The sequence below is a fragment of the Amia ocellicauda genome (assembly GCF_036373705.1).
Source record: "Amia ocellicauda isolate fAmiCal2 chromosome 11 unlocalized genomic scaffold, fAmiCal2.hap1 SUPER_11_unloc_1, whole genome shotgun sequence".
Taxonomy (NCBI): Eukaryota; Metazoa; Chordata; class Actinopteri; order Amiiformes; family Amiidae; genus Amia; species Amia ocellicauda.
Window position 1 is genome coordinate 623,385 of NW_027102659.1, and position 24,228 is coordinate 647,612.

At 43.5% G+C, this 24,228-nt stretch overlaps 3 non-coding genes across 3 annotated transcripts; all 3 read left to right on the forward strand.

Annotated features, from left to right (window-relative positions):
- On the forward strand, positions 1 to 73 carry trnav-cac (transfer RNA valine (anticodon CAC)). Its single transcript has one exon. It is a non-coding gene; the product is annotated as a tRNA-Val (tRNA).
- A 16,112-nt stretch (positions 74 to 16,185) lies between these two features.
- On the forward strand, positions 16,186 to 16,258 carry trnav-aac (transfer RNA valine (anticodon AAC)). Its single transcript has one exon. It is a non-coding gene; the product is annotated as a tRNA-Val (tRNA).
- Positions 16,259 to 19,606: 3,348 nt separating this feature from the next.
- trnav-cac (transfer RNA valine (anticodon CAC)) lies at positions 19,607 to 19,679 on the forward strand. The gene has a single exon. It is a non-coding gene; the product is annotated as a tRNA-Val (tRNA).
- Positions 19,680 to 24,228: the final 4,549 nt, after the last annotated feature.

Here is a 24,228-nt window from a genome sequence, read left to right on the forward strand (position 1 = left end):
GTTTCCGTAGTGTAGTGGCTATCACGTTCGCCTCACACGCGAAAGGTCCCTGGTTCGAAACCGGGCGGAAACAACCCGCGGTGCACGTGTGCTAGTGCCGTGTTACCTGTCCCTGTAACGCGGCCGGCCATCGTTTTCTCTTCCTCGGAGTGTCAAGAAAGCCTGACCTAGAGAACAAACGATCACAGAAGGGTAGCTTTGCGAGGCGCTGGAACTGACACTTTTAAAATCGATACATGTTGTTGCTGTTACAATACGACCGTAGCAGGATCGGCGACATTGCTGTTACTCTTATGAGTAGATAGTTGGGTTTTTTGGGCGCGGCCTATTTTGTTATGACGTATGCCCTAAGCTTATTAATATTCCTACGTCATAATTGGGGGGCGTGATTTTAGGTAGAGTTATTTCCTTAATTATTCCTACGTCATATCCGTCAGAAAGTGTACACCCATAAAACCCTGAACAACAAGGCCGCCCATAACCTGTTGTTCTTGTTGTTCTTGTTGGTCAACTGTAGAGTGTGAATGGGTCGGCTCTTCCTGTAGTGGTTGGGGGTCTTTTTTAAATATACATTTAATGGTTTAGTAAATCTAAACCGTTATAAGATCAACAAGTTCTGTTGTCTGTAATGGTCCCAGGTCTTAACAATGCCAGTTTTGAATTGTGCGTTTATCATATTCACACTGTCTCTGTCTGTCTTTCTCTCTCTCTCGCCCAATCATTTTATAAAATTCAACAAGTTCTGTTGTCTGTTATGATCCCAGGTCCTAACAATGCCTGTTTTGCATAGGGTACTTATGTTATCCACACTGTATCTGGCTCTGTCTCTCTCCTCAAATTTAATTAAAAATTAAATTAAAAAAGAGGGTGTGTGTGTGGGTGTTTGTGTGTATAGGTTAATTGTTTTTGTAAAAAAAAAAAAAAAAAAAGCTGTGGTTATATTTTATCTCTCACATAATGTGTTCAGTCGTTTTACTTAAATACATTCTAGGGTCTTAAAGCTCATAAGAGTTAGACTTAAGATAAGGATATGCTTTTAAGGTATTTTAGCAGTCTCAATCCCTGATGATAAGGAATCGTTTAAAAAATGAAAACAACTGATCACTCAATGCTAAATAGATCACAACACTCAAGGCTAAATCACTCACACCATGGGGGGCGGGGGTGTGCTCATACAACAATAGGTATGGCGTGTGGTATCAAAACATTCAGAATACTTTTAACCTATATAATTTATAAGCTTTGTAAAATAAACCCAAATATCTCTTTTGCGGGGATAAACGCTGTTCTGAGTAGTTTGTGACTTGTTTAATACCAAACAAAGCATCGCTATAAAAAAAAAAAAAAAATCACTGTAAAAGCGCTAGTTATTTTTGATCTTTATAGTTATTTTCTAGGCTCAGGTTGTTTTTTAGCGCTTATAAAGGCCTGAAATATTCTTAGTGGTTGTTGACTATAGGTCTTGATGCTTAAAAATGTTTTTTTGAGAGACCAAAAGGTTCTAATAAAAGTTTAGAGTAGAGAGGAGAGAGATCGTCTCCATCTTGGTTTCTATTTGAAATTTGATGCAGTGTCATTTTATTGGTTGGTTTTGATATGTTAATTGGTAACAGGGTGGCACAAAGGCCAGACCAGAACAATGCCTTACAAGCAGATCCGGCATGTGGCCATCATTATAAGTATGAAGGTCTGGTCTTCAGCTCGACAGACTCATACTGACCTTTCGATTTAAGACTAAAGATCAACAATGTCCGGAAACAACATCAGCGATTCGATTTAAACGAGTTTTTAGGCAAGTCTTCAGATTATTTTCATTGACTCAGAGCGTGTTGTGTGCATGTATTGTAAATAAGGCTATAACATCTGTTTTAAGTTCTGTAAAATTATTTTTCAGCCAGTCAACAGGAGTTAATTCCCAACGCTGAGGAGATCATCTGGAACAACGACGGTAAGATTTTTGTGTTTGCGCTCATGGGTTCTTATGCATGGGTGTGTGTGGTTTTGAAGCGGCTCATTAGAGTTATGAAAACGTTTTAATATATATTAATGCCGGTCTCTTTAATTACACAGAAAGTATCGAAAGGCCTGTGATTAATGTCTCCGAGGATCGACCAAGAGAAGTGGTTGTCCCTAGACAGGCTGTCTGCCGACCGGGTAAGAACTAAACCCCTGTTTGTTTGTATAACGTTTCTGTAAGATGTTTGAGTCCAGTTTTGTTAATTTTAAAAAATTATCCTGTCTAACAGTATTAAGAAACGTGGTTCGAGACAACGAAAGGCCTTCCACATCGAGGGCTTGTTTCGTTTTACCTTCGAGAACCGTAACCTTTCAAGAATCTGAAAGGCCGTCAGCCCCGGTATCTGATAGCTGTGAGTATATATCTGCAGCCTGTAAGAGGTTAAAGCTTTTTATAAAGCGGTGTGGTTAAAGGTTAAACATGTCTCTTACCTTCACAGCGGTGCAAAAAGCTAAACCAGCCGAAAAACATAAGAAACGATTATTCTGTGGAGGTAAGTAAGATCTTTCAAACTTTAATGTTTTTAAAAGGGCTTTGTTTGCCCGTTGAGGGCTAATATTTAAGCGATGGGTGACCGTTTCCTGTAGGGCGGGGGGTTCTGGGAAAGATCTTTAGAAGTCCGGACAGGTCTAGGCTTGTTTCTGGGGAACGTGTTTAGAAATGACCGATTGCCGTACCGTCTGGTTAGGAAGTAAAGCCGTCTGAAAGGGTTTAGTAAGTTGTTTGGCTTATCTCCCGCTATTATACTTCTGTTTTAAAGTGGTTGTAGGAAAAGGCTTGAAGGTGTTCATTGTATTTAATATTTAAACAGATCGTGAAAACGTTTGTGAAACAGGAAGTCCCGGGATCAGGAAGCGTTTACACTTGGAAGGTTCGTTTAAAAATGAAATGTTGTTGTGTGTGTGTGTGTTTTATTAACAATATTACAGTTTTTAAAGAAACATTTAAGAAACAGTTTATTTACAGCTGCTTCTCTGTTTTACATTTATTATCAAGTCCTAATAAATATATTGTCTGTAAATAATAAGGCGTTGTAGTGAATGTCTAAGGCTATTTTCAAAGGTCTAAAAAAGCTAAAGGTTTTGAATGTCCTGGACATGTTGTTTTAAGTTTGATTTCTGTCGCCGTTTAAAGATGTAAATGTAATGTATATTTTTATTCTTCCCAAGACTCTTGGGATAGTCATTCTGTGGATGAGCTATTGAGGACAATTACCCCGTCTAAGTGGGATCAAACATCTTCCCCGGTGAGATCACCGAGAGGATCCCCCACGGTGGTCTTGGAGACCCCCCAACATCTACTCAGGCCACAGCCTTCTGGGGGTAATTCAACACCCCAGATTTAGCCCGCCGCATTGTCGGGCGGAACAAATACAGGCATCCAACAACCTCAGGGGTCGCCGTCAGTCAGGGCTGACACACCACCCAACGACGGCCTGGTTTCAACATCGTCCCCCCAGACCCGTTTCTTGGCTACAGAAACGCGGAACAGTACCCCGCGCTTGGCCAGGGTGTCACCGCAAAGGCCTTCTTGGTCTCCGTCCATGAGTATACGCTCGCTCCCTGCCTCCTTCGACCGAGATTTACCGGAGCGACCATCCTTTGAAGCTGAGCCAGGCCACCAGCCCCCGGAGCTACTTCCTGAAGGTCGGCATGAGTTGCTACATACTTTGTTACAAAATCAAAGACTTGTGTTACTGGGGCAATGCCTGGTGATAGAGAGCCAAAACACCCTTATTAATACCCTTACTAACGAATTGTACCGTATTTAATGTTTTAATAGACACAAAACGCCTTACTATTGTGGGTTGTTGGAAAAATAAAAAATAAATTAAAAAATGTCCTGACTTGGTAAAAGAACTCACAAACTAAAGGATTATGAACAAGCTAGGGCCCTAAAAAGACCTTCCCGAGAGAACATCCCCGGCCCTGTTGTGAACTCCTCTGATGTCCCAATGAACCTGGAACTATTACAAATGATAAATTATTTAAATAACCCCCAATTACCACCGATAGAATGTGAATTAACAGACTTACCGGTGAACCCCGACCTGTTACAGATGGTCAATGATCTAAATAACCACCTCCCACCGGTAGCGCTTATAGAGGTTCACCCCCTAGTTCACCCCGATTTGTTTGAAATGGTGGAGGCTTTGGAGGAGCTACCCCGACCAAATTCTGCCCCTATTATAAATGATTTGAGACAATTAGAACACAGGATGGCGGCAGAAGCAGCCATCACTATAGAGGAGGGTCTTGACATTAACCGGTTGGATATCTTTGAAGGACTTTTACAGGCTTTAAATGAGCCTCCTCAAAAAGGGGGTTTTGTAGATGTCAGCAGTGGGGGTGTTCGGAATGTGGAGGGTTCTGAGACTGATAAGGCTGTGGAGGACATGCTCTGTGAGAATGTAGGGGGTGAAGGCTTTGTTCAAAATGATGATGTGTCCAAGAGTACCAGTGATCCCGTGATTATAGATAGACCGGCCTATAACAATTTTGAAATGATTCAGCGTTTTACTTTTGCAGAACTTTTAAATTGTGACAATTATGCAGAAATATTTGTCAACATACACGAGGCCTTGCAGAAAATGCTTGAACAGGTTCAGACCTCGAGATGTTGTACAGTTAGAACTCAGAGGGGATGCTTTGTTTAGCAACCTATCTGCAATGCTGAGTGGAGATAATTTAGATGTCTGGCTAAAATCGAAGCGTTATTGCAAAGTAACGCAGCCATCTTAGCTGATGAAAGTCTGTCTCTGGTAATGAATGTGGTTCGTAACCCTGAGGGTGGGGCGCTTAGAAGACTGTCGAAATGCTTGAAGAACGACATAATTAGGACCAAGCTCAGGCAATTAGTGGTGAGTTCCAGTGGGGACAATAAGCTCTGTTTTGCTTACAGTTTAATAAAACTACTCACCCCCGACATGCCTGAACCCCAAGCTCTGCAAGAGGCTTTAATGCTTCATCAGAGGGCCGGCTTAAACTCTCAACAGATGGTTGCCTTTTCAGACATTACCAAGTTTGAGGAGTTGTTGTCTTTAAAAATTGTTGTGTGGTACCGTTGTGAGGTAAAGGAAGTATTTGTTAAATTTCAGACACATCCTGAAACCCATACACAGACACTGTTTCTCTTCCTAGGTGATAGACATTAATTTGGAATAAAGAGTTTGACGGCTTTTTTGGGTTGTTCGTATGTTTGTCATTGGTGTTATAAGGCCTTCAATGATAAGCTTAAGCACCGCTGTGACGGTTACTGTAACGTCTGTTTCAATCCGCAATGTCATAAGGGTTTGGCCCCTACCATCCGATGTAAAGATTGCTTAAGGATTTGTCTCTCAGCGTTCTGTTTTTCCGAGCATAAGGTACAGAGGGCCGCTGCTGAGGGGGTTAAAAAACTGAGTTATTGTGATCAAACTAAATATTGCCCGCAGTGTTGCCTCCAGTACCGTTTTCATGAGGTTAAACCACACAAATGTCTGGAGCCGAGATGCAGGATCTGTAATGCTGATTTAACCCCGGGGTCCGAACACCAGTGCTTTATTCAGCCGGTTAAAAAGGAGCCGCCGCACAACCGGTATGTCTTTTTTGCTTTTGAATGCCGGCAAGAAAACGGGGTCCACGTTGCTAATTATATACACTGTATTGACATGTTGGATCGTGAGTGGTCAGCTAGCGGTGAGAGTTGTGTCAGGGATTTCTTTACGCGGTATCGCGGTCCAAAATACCTCAATTACACATTTATTGCCCACAATGCTAAGGGTTATGATTCTTACATTTTGATGAAGTATCTGGTGGAAAATGGGGTGACCCCAAAAAAAGTAGCTCAGGGTAGCAAGATCATGTGTTTCACCGACGAAGCTTTCAACTAACGTTACATAGACTCGTTAAATTTCCTCCCCATGAAATTGAGCGCTTTGCCTAAGGCTCTGGGTTTTGAGGCTCAGAAGAAAGGTTGGTTCTGCCATTTTTTTAATACTAAGGACACTCAAAATTATCGAGGGTCCTACCCGCCCGCCTCTTATTATGGGGTTGATACTATGATGTCTCATGAGAGGGAGGAATTCTTTAAATGGTACAATACGGTTAAGTGAGGTGTTTTTGATTTCCGAGAAGAGATGGCCGCTTATTGTTAAAATGATGTGGTGATCCTTAATGAAGCCTGTGTGCGTTTCTGCGCCGAGGTTATCAACACATCGGGTCTCGACCCTTTGCAAAGTGTGACCATAGTGTCTCTCTGCATGAAAATGTATCGGTCCAATTTCTTGCAGAAAAACACTATAGCGGTCACCACTTCTGACAACTATCGTGCTAGACAAAAGAACTTTTCGACTGTCTCCATACAGTGGCTGGAATACCTGAGTGCCCGGGATAACATATTCATCAGACATGCTTTAAATCAAGGGGAAGTCAAAATGGGGCCTTACTACTTAGACGGTTTTAGCGACGTGTTCGGGCGGCGTACCGCTTATGAGTTTGCTGGTTGTATTTACCATGGCTGTCCTCAGTGCTTCGACCCAAACACCTTTAACCCCGAAACACAAAAACTCTGCGGTGATATCTACTATGATTTCCAGGAACGAATTGAAACTTTAAAAAACACCTATGGTTTGAACGTGCTGGTGATTTGGGAACACGAGTGGACGACCCTGAAGCAACAGGATGCGGGGGTACAACGGTTTATGGAAACCTTGGACTTTCCTGAATGTCTAGAGCCCCGGGATGCGTTATTTGGGGGTCGTACCAATGCCCTCTGTTTACATTATGAGGTAAAGGAGGGTGAGAGAGTAGATTACTATGATTTCACCAGTCTGTACCCTTATGTCAACAAGACCAAAATGTACCCGGTGGGGCGTCCAACCATTGTTTATCGTGACTTTCTCGAAATCGGACATTACTTTGGATTGATCAAAGTCACCATGTACCCTCCTCGCGAGCTGTTCTTACCCGTGTTGCCTTACAGGTGTTCGGGAAAATTGATGTTCCCTCTGTGTAGAACGTGTGTGGAAACTGAAAATCAAACTACCTCTTGTCTGCACAGTGATGAAGATGACGGGTGTCTGGTGTAGCATTGAGCTTGACAAGGCGGTGGAGAAAGGTTACAGAGTCGGTAAGGTGTTTGAGGTTTGGCATTTTTCTGAAAAATCTGATACTCTTTTTGCTGATTACATTATGACCCATCTGAAAGGGAAACAGGAGGCATCGGGCTATCCCTCATGGTGTGTTGACTCCGCGGCCAAAGAGCGATACATTCAGCAATATTTTGAAAAGGAAGGGATCCGTCTAGAGCCGGGGAACATAACTGTAAACCCCGCCAAGAGACAAATGTCCAAACTGATTTTAAACAGTCTGTGGGGTAAGTTTGGGGAAAGAAATTACCGTCTAAACACAACCTTGATTAAAACCCCTGAACAGTTTATAGAATTTATGTTTTCCAAACAACATGCAGTATCACACTTTCAATTCTTAAATGACCACGTGGCACAGGTCCAGTGGAGGGCCCCTAAAGATTTCCCCACCAAACAGGGGAACGTTAATGTTTTCATAGCGGTTTTTACCACGGCTTACGCCCGGCTTGAACTGTACAACTTAATGGATCAGTTGCAGGAACGCACGCTCTATCATGATACTGACTCTGTAATCTTTGTCACCAGGCCAGGGGATTGGGTCCCTCCCCTCGGGGACTACCTTGGGGAGTTAACGAGCGAACTAGATCCTCAGGACCACATAGTGGAGTTTGTTTCAGGGGGTCCTAAGACTTACGCATACAGAACGGCTGCGGGTAAGACCTGTATGAAAGTTAAGGGTTTCACTCTGAAACATTGTAACAACAAGCTCATTAACATCAAGTCTTTAGATCTATCGAAATAAAAAGGGGTACACGTTGGAAGATAGATCACTAAACAAACGGTTCAGGGTGGTGTACAATAAAAGAGTGTTGAAGACTGATTATACCACTCTGCCTTATGGATATTAGCGGTGGTTTTGATAACAGACTTCAACACCCTTTCTCCTGTATTATAGCCTGTCCCTCCAATTCGGGGAAGAGCTATCTTATAAAGAACATCATAGAAGATGTGGACACAACCGTGTCCCAAGCTCTTGACAACATAGTGTGGTGTTACTCTTGCTGGCAACCTCTCTACGATGATTTGGCTTCGAAAAAAAATAATCTGAAATTTGTGCAAGGTCTCCCCGCCTCGTTGTGTGACGATGACTTGTTCCCGCCCGGTCAAACTAATCTAGTGATCCTTGATGACCTGATGGAGCAGGCCGGTGACAACAGTGAAGTGGAAAAAGCTTTCACAAAGTACACTCATCATAGGAATTTAAGTATTATTTATTTAGTTCAAAATCTATTTTTTCAAGGTAAAAAAAGCCGCACTATTAATTTATATGCCAATTATATAATTATTTTTAAAAACCCCAGAGATAAACTACAGGTCACCGTCTTGGCTCGTCAAATGTACCCTAACCAGACCAAGTTCTTTTTGGAGGCATTTGAGGATGCCACCAAAAAACCCTATGGGGACTTGATTGCGGACTTAAAAGCACAAACCCCAGAAGACTTTCGCCTCAGAACAGGTTTGTGCCCGCCCGATTGGCCGGCAGTGTATGTGCTAAAGTAAAGGAAATACATAAGAATGTCTGTTCGGATTAAAAGAAATCTGCCACTTTTGCAAATGTTATTTGAGGGGAGCCCGCGCCATAGGAAAGCTGTGCTGGCAGGGGCCCCCTCGGATTTGATCGAGACCCTGTGTGAAATAGCTTTTAACATCTTACGCGGTAATATACCCCTAACCACTTCTCAACATTCTAAACTCAAAAAACAAAAAGCGGTTATCAAGATCATCGCTAATAAGAAGTATTCTATTAAAAGAAAAAGAAAGAAGATTAATCAAACCGGGGGTTTTATAGGACCGCTGTTGAGCATAGCCGTGCCTTTCCTAACCAGTCTTCTAGCTTCCAGAGTGGGTTAATAATGGAATATGCTCAGAAAATGTTTTTGATCCCTCAGGAGCAGCTTGAGAAACTGAGAAAAAATGTTGTCGGGCCAGAGCCCATTAGACAAACGGCCGAAAACAACCTGGACTCTGAAATGAAAGCTATACAGGCCAGGGCCGATTTAAATCAGTATTCCAAAGCTCAGTTGTATACCAACACGTTACAGCGCTACCTCCGTCTGGTTAGACAGGGTGAAAAAGATCAAAACATTTTAACTTTAACCATGGCCTCTCAAGAAAATGGTTCTGGGGCTGATGCGGGGGGTACGGTTGATAAAGATGTTGCGGTGACCGAACCTGTTGAGAGTTCAGAGGGAGATGTTGTAACGGATGTTTTGAGAAACATGCCGGCCAGAAGCAAAAGACATGCAGAATATATCCTGCACAAAATGGTTCAGAAACCGCGGGTAACGGCTTGGAATGAACAGGGTGAATTTGTTTTTAAAGGACAACTGATCAAAGGTTCACACATGTTTGATTTGTTGAAGAGTGTCACTAACACTAATAAGGTACCCGATAGTCGCCGACCTGTAGGCTGGAATGCTTTCCTACAGGCGATGGCCTGTCTGAACATGCCCCAATCAACAGTTCCTAACCAGGAAACGCGACAAAAAATCCGTCTGTGTAAAGAGGTGGAGCCTGATCTGACTCCGATATCTCATTACTCTGACCGTGCTGAGCGACCATCCTCAGGATCTATCCATCGTTGGGAAGCTTATTAATCTCATGTTTTTATTTGTCTCCCCTGTAAATAATGACCCGACAAACAATTTTTTTTTTTTTTCAAATGTTGTTCATTTATTTATACCATAAACCCTGCTTTGTATAAGAATTGTGTTGAATAAAAACAAAACTAATGATTCAAAGGCTGTTTTCATTATTTTTTCACCTTAACACGCATGACATCTATTAAAATCCTCACAAGAACACCCCATCTGTATACATGGCTGGCTAGGGTCGTAAGTCATTGTGTTATAAGGGGGGGTCCACAGTGTCCTGACAAACTCTGCCACTTTTTTATCATTTTGGCCTAAATCCTCACTGTACAAGGCCATAATATCGGGGTATGACCTTCCTTTAGATCTATGATATAAGAAAAACACACAGTGTTGACCACAAGTGAAGGTCTGCAGACTTTGTACTTGACGACCGCTGTAAATGGTTTCTTGACAGTTGTTGAGCAGAAAGTTATTGATCTTCCGAGGGAAAGGTCTGAAATCCGGGGGGTTTGCATAGGAATCAAAAAATTCTCCACGGTGGTCCTCCCTTAGATAAATAGCCAGCCAATGTTCTCCGGGCATATTTTTAGGGTGTGTGTTGATTATGTACATTGCAGGTAAATTCTTGATCTTAAATTTAGGCAGCTGATCGCAGGCGTAGACTCCTTGAAACAGTTTCCGTGAGCCGGCAAGGGCATTCATGTTGTGGTTGAGCTCTCTGGTGTTCATTTTAATAATAATCATACAGAACGTTTCTCCTCCGATTCACCTCAATAATGTTGTCAAACACAGCATACACGACCATATTTACAGTGCGTGGTAGAGGCTGCTTGAAACGCATCTCCAAACGCATATTGCCCGTCTTCATCAGTGAAAAATGTTGTCCACACTCTTCGTCAGGGGTCAGGTTGAAACCGTACAGGGTGTAACCGCTGCAGTATTCCCGGCGATCGATCAGCAGAGTTTGATCCTTGAGATGGCGACCCGTAGCCAGTACTAGACTGTCATATTCACGAACCGCATTGCCGTTTTCAAAGTCAGGTTGAAAAGGTCTGGATGGAACCTGCACACCATCGACGTACAACGCTATAAATTCCGCGTTATGTTTAAAGTTAATGGGGTTCTTGTTGTAAACCCCGGTAAATGCATCATTATCCACGAGACCTATAATAACCTGTTTTGGGAGCTGTCCTAGAAACAGATTTTCCTGGTTCATCACCCGTGTCCCTGCGGGGATACTGTGGACTTTCATATAGACTCTTTCGATCGGGTACTCGGCGTTTGCCGTCATTAACGCCTGCGCGTGTCCTAGTTTAACCGCCGGGGAGACGGACACTTTTTTCACAAACAGCGAGGCCGATAATATGGTCAGTTTATATTTTTCCGTATCAGGGGTCATCAGACAAAAAGCATTTTTACTACGGATCATTTTAATTTTAATGTCTACCCCGTTGAGCATGAGTTTTTCTTGGAAAAATATGTCTGCATGGATATGCCCCATTAGCTCAAAGGTCCTCCCTTCTGTTGAAGAGGCCGTTCTTTTTTGCAAACCCGTATTGAGTCCCTCTGGATCCTTGTCGTCCATAGCTTCCGAGATGTCTTTGAAGAAAAGGCCGGGGCTGAACTGTTTGCTTAGGGTCTCCTCACTATAATTAAGTTTACACTCCATCATGGCTCTATAGGGGTAAGTATTGCTGCTTTGACTAATGAGCCGATCTCCCAGGGTCACATCCACCTGTGAAAACATGGTGGCCACCGGGTAATTGATGACCCCAGCGATGGCCGTATTCTCGATTGCATCGCCATCCTAATCAGTCACTTTACAGTTCATTAAAATAAATGTGTTATTCAAATCAATATAATCCTCGCCATTGCCAGCTATAAAAAACTCCAGAGGGGCCGTGTCTGAAATTGCAGAAAGAGGGGGAATCTCTACATATATGATCTTATCTATACTCGTTTGAGTGTATGGAACTGTAAACAGATCCAGTTCTGATTTGACGCATTCTTCCGATAGACTGTTGACAAAAGACATGTTTAAAAGATGTATCCTGAGGCTCTATTTTTCTTTCTTTGAGACTTTCTTTTTGCAGGTTTTTTCTTGTGCTGCTTCCTTCTCCGAGTGTTTCCACGATATGTTGGAGAATGAGAGATTCTTCGTTTTTTGTTAGCCACGGATCTTCGTCGCCCTGGTGGACACATGCTGTTTCTTCTTTTACCCCCCCTCCTCGCCATTACCATGAGACCCGAACCCTCCTGATGCTCATGGCTAGCTGCCCGGTTCATAACATTGGTGAACACGTCACTAACAATATTTTTAGCCGCTGATTTCAAGTGGGGTCTGGCTATAGCAAAGCCTCTCTTAAGCAGGGGTACGGCCATTCTAAAGAGACCATGAAAGAGTCCTCCTAGACCGGCGCCATACATTGTGGGGGCTCCTACAAAACCGGGCAAGCCGTTCCATCTTGCATCTTGTAATAATCCACATAGGCGCTAGGATCTACATAACCCCTCGAGGTAGCCATTTTAATAATGTACACACTGTTTCAGGGGTCGAAAATGTAGTTTGACATTAACTTTACCGAAGCGGAAGGGTACGTTGATATTCTGATCCGATTTTACTTCGATCGTGATGTTGTCAAAGTGGGTCATTGAGACTGGTACGTAGTGTGGTTTGTCATAAGTAATTGTGACCATGTCATTGCTTTTACCTTTAATAAGTACATTTCTCAAAAGGGGGACATAACTATCCCAGACCCTCTGGTGGGTTATGATATCCGTATACACATAAAGAGTGTAAAAGCCGCCACACCACTTCTGAGAACCTGCTCTCTGTGTCCGAATAGAACCCTAATATACGCCCCAGTTGGCCGCTGGTTTGAATGCTAATACCTGGTTTTGACACCTTGTACACTCTGTTTTTAATAGGGTTGTAATATAGCTTGATGTTGGGGGTGCCTTCTGAGAACTGTTTATGCATCTCATCTAATATTTTATCCACATTGTCATAATAACCTCCTTGTATCGTGAATGTCCATTGACTCTTTTTAACATCATCAAAAATGGCGAAAGTGGCATCCTTATCTTGTAAAACAGCCCAAGTGTAAGGATACTGTATTTCCGCCAACCCCACTTCCCACGACCCCCTTAGATCTATAGATTTTCCAAATTCCAAATATTTCATTTTTAGGGTATATATCGAGAGAGGCGTTACTGGGTAGAGTCACGTAGAAGCCTCCTGATTCGATCTTGAGTATCGAAAGTAATGCCCCCAACACACCCGCGGGCATGTTGTTATAAGGATTGAATATCGCAAACCTGTTGTTCCGGGACCCAACTATTGAACTTTTCAGGCCATCCAAGCCATTTCATCAACACATATTTTTTCCGGTTCTGGGTTTTTTCAGCTAATATCTTTTCAACTCTGTATACACTGTCTTTACCCACAATAATTTTTTGTAACTCGGCTTCGTAAAACGTTCCTTCTATATTCTCCCCGTCATAGTCTTTTAACCGGTACACGGGGGGGTCTCTAGCCAACTGTTTGGTAACTGTAAAAGTACTCCTTAGCTTTGAAACGCGAACCACATCACAGATGTTGAACTTATAAGTAGTTTTTCCCTTCTTAATAAATGGTCCGTATAATTTTTTATAGACCTTAAAAGAATTACTTTGATCCACATCTATAGGCTTCATTTTAATACTGGTGTGATACCCTTGGTTGTAAGTATCGATAAAATCCTGAACTTTATCAAAATACTTGAACGTGTTGACCGCTGTAAAATATCTCCACATTTTGGTCTTTATGGTGCGGTTAAACCTCTCCACTACCGATGCCTTAAGCTCATTACCGGTGGTGAAATGATGTATTTTGTGTCTCTTCAGTAGATTCTGAAATTCTCTGTTGAGAAACTCTTTTCCTTTATCAGTCTGCAGTTTTTTAGGACATCGACCCTGGGACAATATATCCTCAAAGGCCCTTGTCACCGCCCGACCTGTTTTATTATGTAGAATGCGAGCCCAGGCATATTTTGATAACACATCGATACACATCAACATCAATTTGTGACCATTGTTATGTTTTGATAAATTTGACATATCGACTAGATCCATTTGCCATTGTGAGTCTATGTCAGTTGCATATACGCGGTTTCTTTTAAAGTTAATCCTGAGAGGTTTATGTAAGGTATAGGCGTCTTGTTCCCGTAACCATTCTGAAACAACCACATCATTAACCTTCACTCCGGCCTCAGCGAGTCCTCTTTGAAAACCCTTCTTACCCGCCAAACCCCCAATCTTGGCTGGGTTGTAGTATAGTTCCTGCATTTGGGGAGCTTGCCGAGTCATTCTGTCAAATAACCACACAGACCCACACTATGCGCAAAGTTTTTATACAAGGTTTTTTATTCAACTTCAGGAGAGCAGATACCCCTTTTTAGACATTTGAGAAAAGTATAACATACACAACAATTTTTTCTACGGTCCAGACAAAAAGAAATCAGATGATTGGTTACTTGATCTATATCAACAAATATACCTGTTTCTTTATCTTGTAGGCACACACCTCAGTTACATATGTAAATAAAACAACAATATGACCTATTTTAAAAGTAAACAGAGGTGTATTAAACATGCTCAGTAAAAGGTCATACAGATGTTGATGAAATGGCCTAATATCATTCTTGGCCCCCTTGAGCGCTTCATCCCAGTGTTCGTACCCCCCGGTCTTTGTTACAGCAGCCATTAACTTTTCCAGGTTTGAAAGTTGATCCTCATCGATGGTTAAATCTGTAGAGAAAAGGCTCGCGTTGGCTACTTTTCTGTCAAGCACATGGTGTAATAGCGCTCTCAGGTTAGCTGCAGAGTGTTGATGACAGAACCAGTTGCAGAAGCAGTCCAGGGTCTGAGGTCTTGGAGAGTAACCGCAGTCAAAGGGTTCCAGAGTGTATACAAAATCTGGGGAATAGAACCAGGGGTGATCCCGGGTTTGAAGAGGCCTGTAGAGCCTGTCGACGTCCGCAGCTTTCAGGTAAGACATTCTCTTTAATTTTAAACCATGATTGAATTGTTGCGCCTTTTATCCTATCTCTTCACTACGTCACGACACACCGCCCTCTTAGAAGAGAGTAGCCCCTGAGCCGTCAGACCCCCCTCCAAAACCCCACACGTCGTCTGTTTTATCATCGTCGTCGTCATTCAAGGGGGATATATAATCCATAATCCAGCATATTCTCCTTCTAACCAAATCCAGTTGCGAACATTTGGTCAAGATGTCAAAACCATCATTTATACAGTTTATGACCTCTTTCAAGAACGGCCAGTCCACGGCGTCAAACATAATTTCAGTAACCTGTTTTTCTGGATCCTCCACACCCCCTTCAATAGGGTTTGTAATCAGGGTACTGCTAAACAAAACCTTACGATCTGTAGTTAGAGATAGACTCTTCACCACTCTACCGTAGTTCTGCAAGCTTTCCCATTCACACCTTTCAAAACCCTGAGTCGGAGACTCCATTTCGCATTCTCTTGGACCCTCTTGCAAGCCTTCTAGAGTCTTATCCACAAGCCCCAGATCTCTCCAGGCCATCACCTTCAACCAGTCCTCATAAGAGTATTCAATTACCGTCTCAAAAGGTTCCAACGTACCCTCCTTCTCTCCCAAAGCAAAAAGCTCCACTCCAACATAGCTGGGATCCCTTTTAAAGCGGTAACCCCGTCGAGCCCCCCAGAACAACACCCAGGAGCGTTCAATCTTCAAATTGGTGAGTACAGGAACCCTTGCCCGGGATTGTTTCTTGCGGGGTTTCATGTTGATGTCGCTGGACATGTTGAAGAAGCGGGATGTTTCTGATGCTGAGAATTAAAGAGGTATTGCCTAAAAGCAGCGCGGGTTCTTAAATAGAGAGGAGAGTTTCGGGGCGTTGCCTTCAGAGGGGTGGGGGTATTTATGGGTGGCCTTGATGTTCAGGGTTTTATGGGTGTACACTTTCTGACGGATATGACGTAGGAATAATTAAGGAAATAACTCTACCTAAAATCACGCCCCCCAATTATGACGTAGGAATATTAATAAGCTTAGGGCATACGTCATAACAAAATAGGCCGCGCCCAAAAAACCCTACTATCTACTCTTATGTAGTTGAAGGCGCAGTATAGCTCTGATAGTCTGGTGGTGACGGAAGACCACCAGCCGTTTGAACAAGCCATTCAGCATCACCTTGTTGGGCTAAGTGCAGGCACTGTCAGAGCGCAGGGCGTCCTGCCTTTGAAAGAGTTTCCGAAGTGTCCTGATGTGCCCTTTAGCAATGCCAAACAGGTCTGTGAAAATGGCATCCTTTCGCGGCACTTCAGACGCCATCTCACAGTCTAGCCGACCTGAAATGCCTGAGCCCGTTTTACCAGCAGGCTTCAACGGTAACCGTTTGAAGCAAGACATGGCGGTGTCAGTTTCCGTAGTGTAGCGGTTATCACGTTCGCCTAACACGCGAAAGGTCCCCGGTTCGAAACCGGGCGGAAACAGCCTGCTGTGGGCCGGCCCTTTTCGTCCTGTTTGCCCTCGTGGTTCCCCGGAGGCGGTGGGTAGCTTTTCTTCATTGGAGTGCCCGAAATCGGTGCTCTCAGAGCGTCCGTCCGTCGACAGGTTGAAATTGTAAACGCTGGTGTAGCCACTTTTAATTAAAATCTGATGATGATGATGATGATGATGTTGTTGTTGTTGTTCTTGCTGTCATCGTGGTCGCCGTCATTATTATTGTTAAAGTAAAGCAGTAGTTAGATTTGTTGCTACCGTAAGGTGTAGAAGGCACAATAGCTCTGTGATTGTCTGATGGTGGCACAAGACGAGCAGCAGCTGTTTGAACAAGCCATTGAGCATCACCTTGTTGGGGTAAGTGTAAGTCTTGTCATAGCTCAGGGCATTCTTCCTTTAAAAGAGTTTCCAAAGTGTCCTGATGTGCCCTTGAGCAATGCAATATAGGTCAGTGAAAATAGAAACCTTTATCTCACAGGCAGGCCCACGGGAAACGCCTGTGCGCGTTTTACCAGCCTGCTTCGATGGGAGCCAATCGAAACCCCAGGACAGGTTGGTTTCTGTAGTGTAGTGGCTATCATGTTCGCCTCACACGCGAGAAGTCCCTGGTTCGAAACTGGGCGGAAACAACCCGCGGTGCACGCGTGCCAGTGCCGTGTTACCCGTCCTCATCTCTCTGCCCCATGGCCGGCCGTCGTTTTCTCTTCCTCGGAGTGGCAAGAAATCCTGACCTTGAGAACAAATGATCGCAGAAGGGTAGCTTTGCGAGGCGCTGGAACTGACACTTTTAAAATCGATACATGTCGTTGCTGTTGCAATACGACCGTAGCAGGATCGGTGACATTGCTGTTACTCTTATGTAGTTGAAGGCGCAAAATAGCTCTGATAGTCTGGTGGTGACGGAAGACCACCAGCCGTTTGAACAAGCCATTCAGCATCACCTTGTTGGGCTAAGTGCAGGCACTGTCTGATCGCAGGGCGTCCTGCCTTTGAAAGAGTTTCCGAAGTATCCCGAAATCGGTGCACTCAGAGCGTCCGTCCGTCGACAGGTTGAAATTGTAAACGCTGGTGTAGCCACTTTTAATTAAAATCTGATGATGATGATGATGATGTTGTTGTTGTTCTTGTTGATGTTGTTGTTGTTGTTGTTGTTCTTGTTGTCGTCGTAGTCGCCGTCATTATTAATGTTAAAGTAAAGCAGTAGTTAGATTTGTTGCTACCGTAAGGTGCAGAAGGCACAATAGCTCTGTGATTGTCTGATGGTGGCACAAGACGAGCAGCAGCTGTTTGAACAAGCCATTGAGCATCACCTTGTTGGGGTAAGTGTAAGTCTTGTCATTGCTCAGGGCGTTCTTCCTTTGAAAGAGTTTCCAAAGTGTCCTGATGTGCCCTTGAGCAATGCAAAATAGGTCAGTGAAAATAGAAACCTTTATCTCACAGGCTGGCCCACGGGAAACGCCTGTGTGCGTTTTACCAGCCGGCTTCGATAGGAGTTATTCGAAACACCAGGACGGGTTGGTTTCCGTAGTGTAGTGGCTATCACGTTCGCCTAACGCACGAAAGGTCCCCGGTTTGAAACCGGGCGGAAAGAGCCTGCTGTGGGCCGGCCCTTTTCGTCCTGCTTGCCCTCGTGGTTCCCCAGAGGCGGTAGGTGGCTTTTCTTCATTGGAGTTCCCGAAATTGTTGGACTCAGAGCGTCCGTCCGTCGACAGGTTGAAATTGTAAACGCTGGTGTAGCCACTTTTAATTAAAATCTGATGATGATGTTATTGTTCTTGTTGTTGTTGTTGTTGTTCTTGTTTTTCTTTTTGTCGTCGTGGTCGCCGTCATTATTATTGTTAAAGTAAAGCTACCGTAAGGTGTAGAAGGCACAATAGCTCTGTGATTGTCTGATGGTGGCACAAGACGAGCAGCAGCTGTTTGAACAAGCCATTGAGCATCACCTTGTTGGGGTAAGTGTAAGTCTTGTCATAGCTCAGGGCGTTCTTCCTTTGAAAGAGTTTCCAAAGTGTCCTGATGTGTCCTTGAGCAATGCAAAATAGGTCAGTGAAAATACACTCACCTAAAGGATTATTAGGAACACCATACTAATACTATGTTTGACACCCTTTCGCCTTCAGAACTGACTTAATTCTACGTGGCATTGATTCAACAAGGTGCTGAAAGCATTCTTTAGAAATGTTGGCCCATATTGATAGGATAGCATCTTGCAGTTGATGGAGATTTGTGGGATGCACATCCAGGGCACGAAGCTCCCGTTCCACCACATCCCAAAGATGCTCTATTGGGTTGAGATCTGGTGACTGTGGGGGCCAGTTTAGTACAGTGAACTCATTGTCATGTTCAAGAAACCAATTTGAAATGATTCAACCTTTGTGACATGGTGCATTATCCTGCTGGAAGTAGCCATCAGAGGATGGGTACATGGTGGTCATAAAGGGATGGACATGGTCAGAAACAATGCTCAGGTAGGCCGTGGCATTTAAACGATGCCCAATTGGCACTAAGGAGCCTAAAGTGTGCCAAGAAAACATCCCCCACACCATTACACCACCACCACCAGCCTGCACAGTGGTAACAAGGCATGATGGATCCATGTTCTCATTCTGTTTACGTCAAATTCTGACTCTACCATCTGAATGTCTCAACAGAAATCGAGACTCATCAGACCAGGCAACAACTGTCCAATTTTGGTGAGTTTGTGCAAATTGTAGCCTCTTTTTCCTATTTGTAGTGGAGATGAGTGGTACCCGGTGGGGTCTTCTGCTGTTGTAGCCCATCCGCCTCAAGGTTGTACGTGTTGTGGCTTCACAAATGCTTTGCTGCATACCTCGGTTGTAACGAGTGGTTATTTCAGTCAAAGTTGCTCTTCTATCAGCTTGAATCAGTCGGCCCATTCTCCTCTGACCTCTAGCATCAACAAGGCATTTTCGCCCACAGGACTGCCGCATACTGGATGTTTTTCCCTTTTCACACCATTCTTTGTAAACCCTAGAAATGGTTGTGCGTGAAAATCCCAGTAACTGAGCAGATTGTGAAATACTCAGACCAGCCCGTCTGGCACCAACAACCATGCCACGCTCAAAATTGCTTAAATCACCTTTCTTTCCCATTCAGACTTTCAGTTTGGAGTTCAGGAGATTGTCTTGACCAGGACCACACCCCTAAATGCATTGAAGCAACTGCCATATGATTGGTTGGTTATTGAACAGGTGTTCCTAATAATCCTTTAGGTGAGTGTAGAAACCTTTATCTCACAGGCTGGCCCACGGGAAACGCCTGTGCGCGTTTTACCAGCCGGCTTCGATGGGAGCCATTCGAAACACCAGGACAGGTCGGTTTCCGTAGTGTAGTGGCTATCACGTTCGCCTCACACGCGAAAGGTCCCTGGTTCGAAACCGGGCGGAAACAACCCGCGGTGCATGCGTGCTAGTGCACACAGTGCTGACCACAAGTGAAGGTCTGAAGACTTTGTACTTGACGACCGCTGTAAATGGTTTCTTGACAGTTGTTGAGCAGAAAGTTATTGATCTTCCGAGGGAAAGGTCTGAAATCCGGGGGGTTTGCATAGGAATCAAAAAATTCACCACGGTGGTCCTCCCTTAGATAAATAGCCAGCCAATGTTCTCCGGGCATATTTTTAGGGTGTGTGTTGATTATGTACATTGCAGGTAAATTCTTGATCTTAAATTTAGGCAGCTGATCGCAGGCGTAGACTCCTTGAAACAGTTTCCGTGAGCCGGCCAGGGCATTCATGATGTGGTTGAGCTCTCTGGTGTTCATTTTAATAATAATCATACGGAACGTTTCTCCTCTGATTCACCTCAATAATGTTGTCAAACACAGCATACACGACCATATTTACAGTGTGTGGTAGAGGCTGCTTGAAACGCATCTCCAAACGCATATTGCCCGTCTTCATCAGTGAAATATGTTGTCCACACTCTTCGTCAGGGGTCAGGTTGAAACCATACAGGGTGTAACCGCTGCAGTATTCCCGGCGATCGATCAGCAGAGTTTGATCCTTGAGATGGCGACCCGTAGCCAGTACTAGACTGTAATATTCACGAACCGCATTGCCGTTTTCAAAGTCAGGTTGAAAAGGTCTGGATGGAACCTGCACACCATCGACGTACAATGCTATAAATTCCGCGTTATAATGTTTAAAGTTAAAGGTGTTCTTGTTGTAAACCCCGGTAAATGCATCATTATCCACGAGACCTATAATAACCTGTTTTGGGAGCTGTCCTAGAAACAGATTTTCCTGGTTCATCACCCGTGTCCCTGCGGGGATACTGTGGACTTTCATATAGACTCTTTCGATCGGGTACTTGGCGTTTGCCGTCACTAACGCCAGCGCGTGTCCTAGTTTAACCGCCGGGGAGACGGACACTTATTTCACAAACAGCGAGGCCGATAATATGGTCAGTTTATATTTTTCCGTATCAGGGGTCATCAGACAAAAAGCACTTTTACTACGGATCATTTTAATTTTAATGTCTACCCCGTTGAGCATGAGTTTTTCTTGGAAAAATATGTCTGCATGGATATGCCCCATTAGCTCAAAGGTCCTCCCTTCTGTTGAAAAGGCCGATCTTTTTTGCAAACCCTTATTGAGTCCCTCTGGATCCTTGTCGTCCATAGCTTCCGGGATGTCTTTGAAGAGAAGGCCGGGGCTGAACTGTTTGCTTAGGGTCTCCTCACTATAATTAAGGATACACTCCATCATGACTCTATAGGGGTAAGTATTGCTGCTTTGACTAATGAGCCGATCTCCCAGGGTCACATCCACCTGTGAAAACATGGTGGCCACCGGGTAATTGATTAATTGATGACCCCAGCGTTGGCCGTCTTCTCGATTGCATCGCCATCCTAATCAGTCACTTTACAGTTCATTAAAATAAATGTGTTATTCAAATCAATATAATCCTCGCCATTGCCAGCTATAAAAAACTCCAGAGGGGCCGTGTCTGAAATTGCAGAAAGAGGGGGAATCTCTACATATATGATCTTATCTATACTCGTTTGAGTGTATGGAACTGTAAACAGATCCAGTTCTGATTTGACGCATTCTTCCGATAGACTGTTGACAAAAGACATGTTTAAAAGATGTATCCTGAGGCTCTATTTTTCTTTCTTTGAGACTTTCTTTTTGCAGGTTTTTTCTTGTGCTGCTTCCTTCTCCGAGTGTTTCCACGATATGTTGGAGAATGAGAGATTCTTCGTTTTTTGTTAGCCACGGATCTTCGTCGCCCTGGTGGACACATGCTGTTTCTTCTTTTACCCCCCCTCCTCGCCATTACCATGAGACCCGAACCCTCCTGATGCTCATGGCTAGCTGCCCGGTTCATAACATTGGTGAACACGTCACTAACAATATTTTTAGCCGCTGATTTCAAGTGGGGTCTGGCTATAGCAAAGCCTCTCTTAAGCAGGGGTACGGCCATTCTAAAGAGACCATGAAAGAGTCCTCCTAGACCGGCGCCATACATTGTGGGGGCTCCTACAAAACCGGGCAAGCCGTTCCCGGCTTGCATCTTGTAATAATCCACATAGGCGCTAGGATCTACATAACCCCTCGAGGTAGCCATTTTAATAATGTACAAACTGTTTCAGGGGTCGAAAATGTAGTTTGACAATAAATTTACTGAAGCGGAAGGGTACGTTGATATTCTGATCCGATTTTACTTCGATCGTGATGTTGTCAAATTGGGTCTTTGAGACTGGTACGTAGTGTGGCTTGTCATAAGTAATTGTGACCATGTCATTGCTTTTACCTTTAATAAGTACATTTCTCAAAAGGGGGACATAACTATCCCCGACCCTCTGGTGGGTTATGATATCCGTATACACATAAAGAGTGTAAAAGCCGCCCCACCACTTCTGAGAACCTGCTCTCTGTGTCAGAATAGATCCCAAATATACGCCCCAGTTGGCCGCTGGTTTGAATGCTAATACCTGGTTTTGACACCTTGTACACTCTGTTTTTAATAGGGTTGTAATATAGCTTGATGTTGGGGGTGCCTTCTGAGAACTGTTTATGCATCTCATCTAATATTTTATCCACATTGTCATAATAACCTCCTTGTATTGTGAATGTCCATTGACTCTTTTTAACATCATCAAAAATGGCGAAGGTGGCATCCTTATCTTGTAAAACAGCCCAAGTGTAAGGATACTGTATTTCCGCCAACCCCACTTCCCACGACCCCCTTAGATCTATAGATTTTCCAAATTGTACCGTGTAACTGGATATTTCATTTTTAGGGTATATATCGAGAGAGGCGTTACTGGGTAGAGTCACGTAGAAGCCTCCTGATTCCATCTTGAGTATCGAAAGTAATGCCCACAACACACCCGCGGGCAAGTTGTTATAAGGATTGAATATCGCAAACCTGTTGTTCCGGGACCCAACTATTGAACTTTTCAGGCCATCCAAGCCATTTCATCAACACATATTTTTTCCGGTTCTGGGTTTTTTCAGCTAATATCTTTTCAACTCTGTATACACTGTCTTTACCCACAATAATTTTTTGTAACTCGGCTTCGTAAAACGTTCCTTCTATATCCTCCCCGTCATAGTCTTTTAACCGGTACACGGGTGGGTCTCTAGCCAACTGTTCGGTAACTGTAAAATATTCGTCAGAAAATGTTTCTTCATAACCTTTGGCAAAAGTACTCCTTAGCTTTGAAACGCGAACCACATCACCGATGTTGAACTTATAAGTAGTTTTTCCCTTCTTAATAAATGGTCCGTATAATTTTTTATAGACCTTAAAAGAATTACTTTGATCAACATCTTTAGGCTTCATTTTAATACTGGTGTGATACCCTTGGTTGTAAGCATCGATAAAATCCTGAACTTTATCAAAATACTTGAACGTGTTGACCGCTGTAAAATATCTCCACATTTTGGTCTTTATGGTGCGGTTAAACCTCTCCACTACCGATGCCCTAAGCTCATTACCGGTGGTGAAATGATGTATTTTGTGTCTCTTCAGTAGATTCTGAAATTCTCTGTTGAGAAACTCTTTTCCTTTATCAGTCTGCAGTTTTTTAGGACATCGACCCTGGGACAATATATCCTCAAAGGCCCTTGTCACCGCCCGACCTGTTTTATTATGTAGAATGCGAGCCCAGGCATATTTTGATAACACATCGATACACATCAACATCAATTTGTGACCATTGTTATGTTTTGATAAATTTGACATATCGACTAGATCCATTTGCCATTGTGAGTCTATGTCAGTTGCATATACGCGGTTTCTTTTAAAGTTAATCCTGAGAGGTTTATGTAAGGTATAGGCGTCTTGTTCCCGTAACCATTCTGAAACAACCACATCATTAACCTTCACTCCGGCCTCAGCGAGTCCTCTTTGAAAACCCTTCTTACCCGCCAAACCCCCAATCTTGGCTGGGTTGTAGTATAGTTCCTGCATTTGGGGAGCTTGCCGAGTCATTCTGTCAAATAACCACACAGACCCACACTATGCGCAAAGTTTTTATACAAGGTTTTTTATTCAACTTCAGGAGAGCAGATACCCCTTTTTAGACATTTGAGAAAAGTATAACATACACAACAATTTTTTCTACGGTCCAGACAAAAAGAAATCAGATGATTGGTTACTTGATCTATATCAACAAATATACCTGTTTCTTTATCTTGTAGGCACACACCTCAGTTACATATGTAAATAAAACAACAATATGACCTATTTTAAAAGTAAACAGAGGTGTATTAAACATGCTCAGTAAAAGGTCATACAGATGTTGATGAAATGGCCTAATATCATTCTTGGCCCCCTTGAGCGCTTCATCCCAGTGTTCGTACCCCCCGGTCTTTGTTACAGCAGCCATTCACTTTTCCAGGTTTGAAAGTTGATCCTCATCGATGGTTAAATCTGTAGAGAAAAGGCTCGCGTTGGCTACTTTTCTGTCAAGCACATGGTGTAATAGC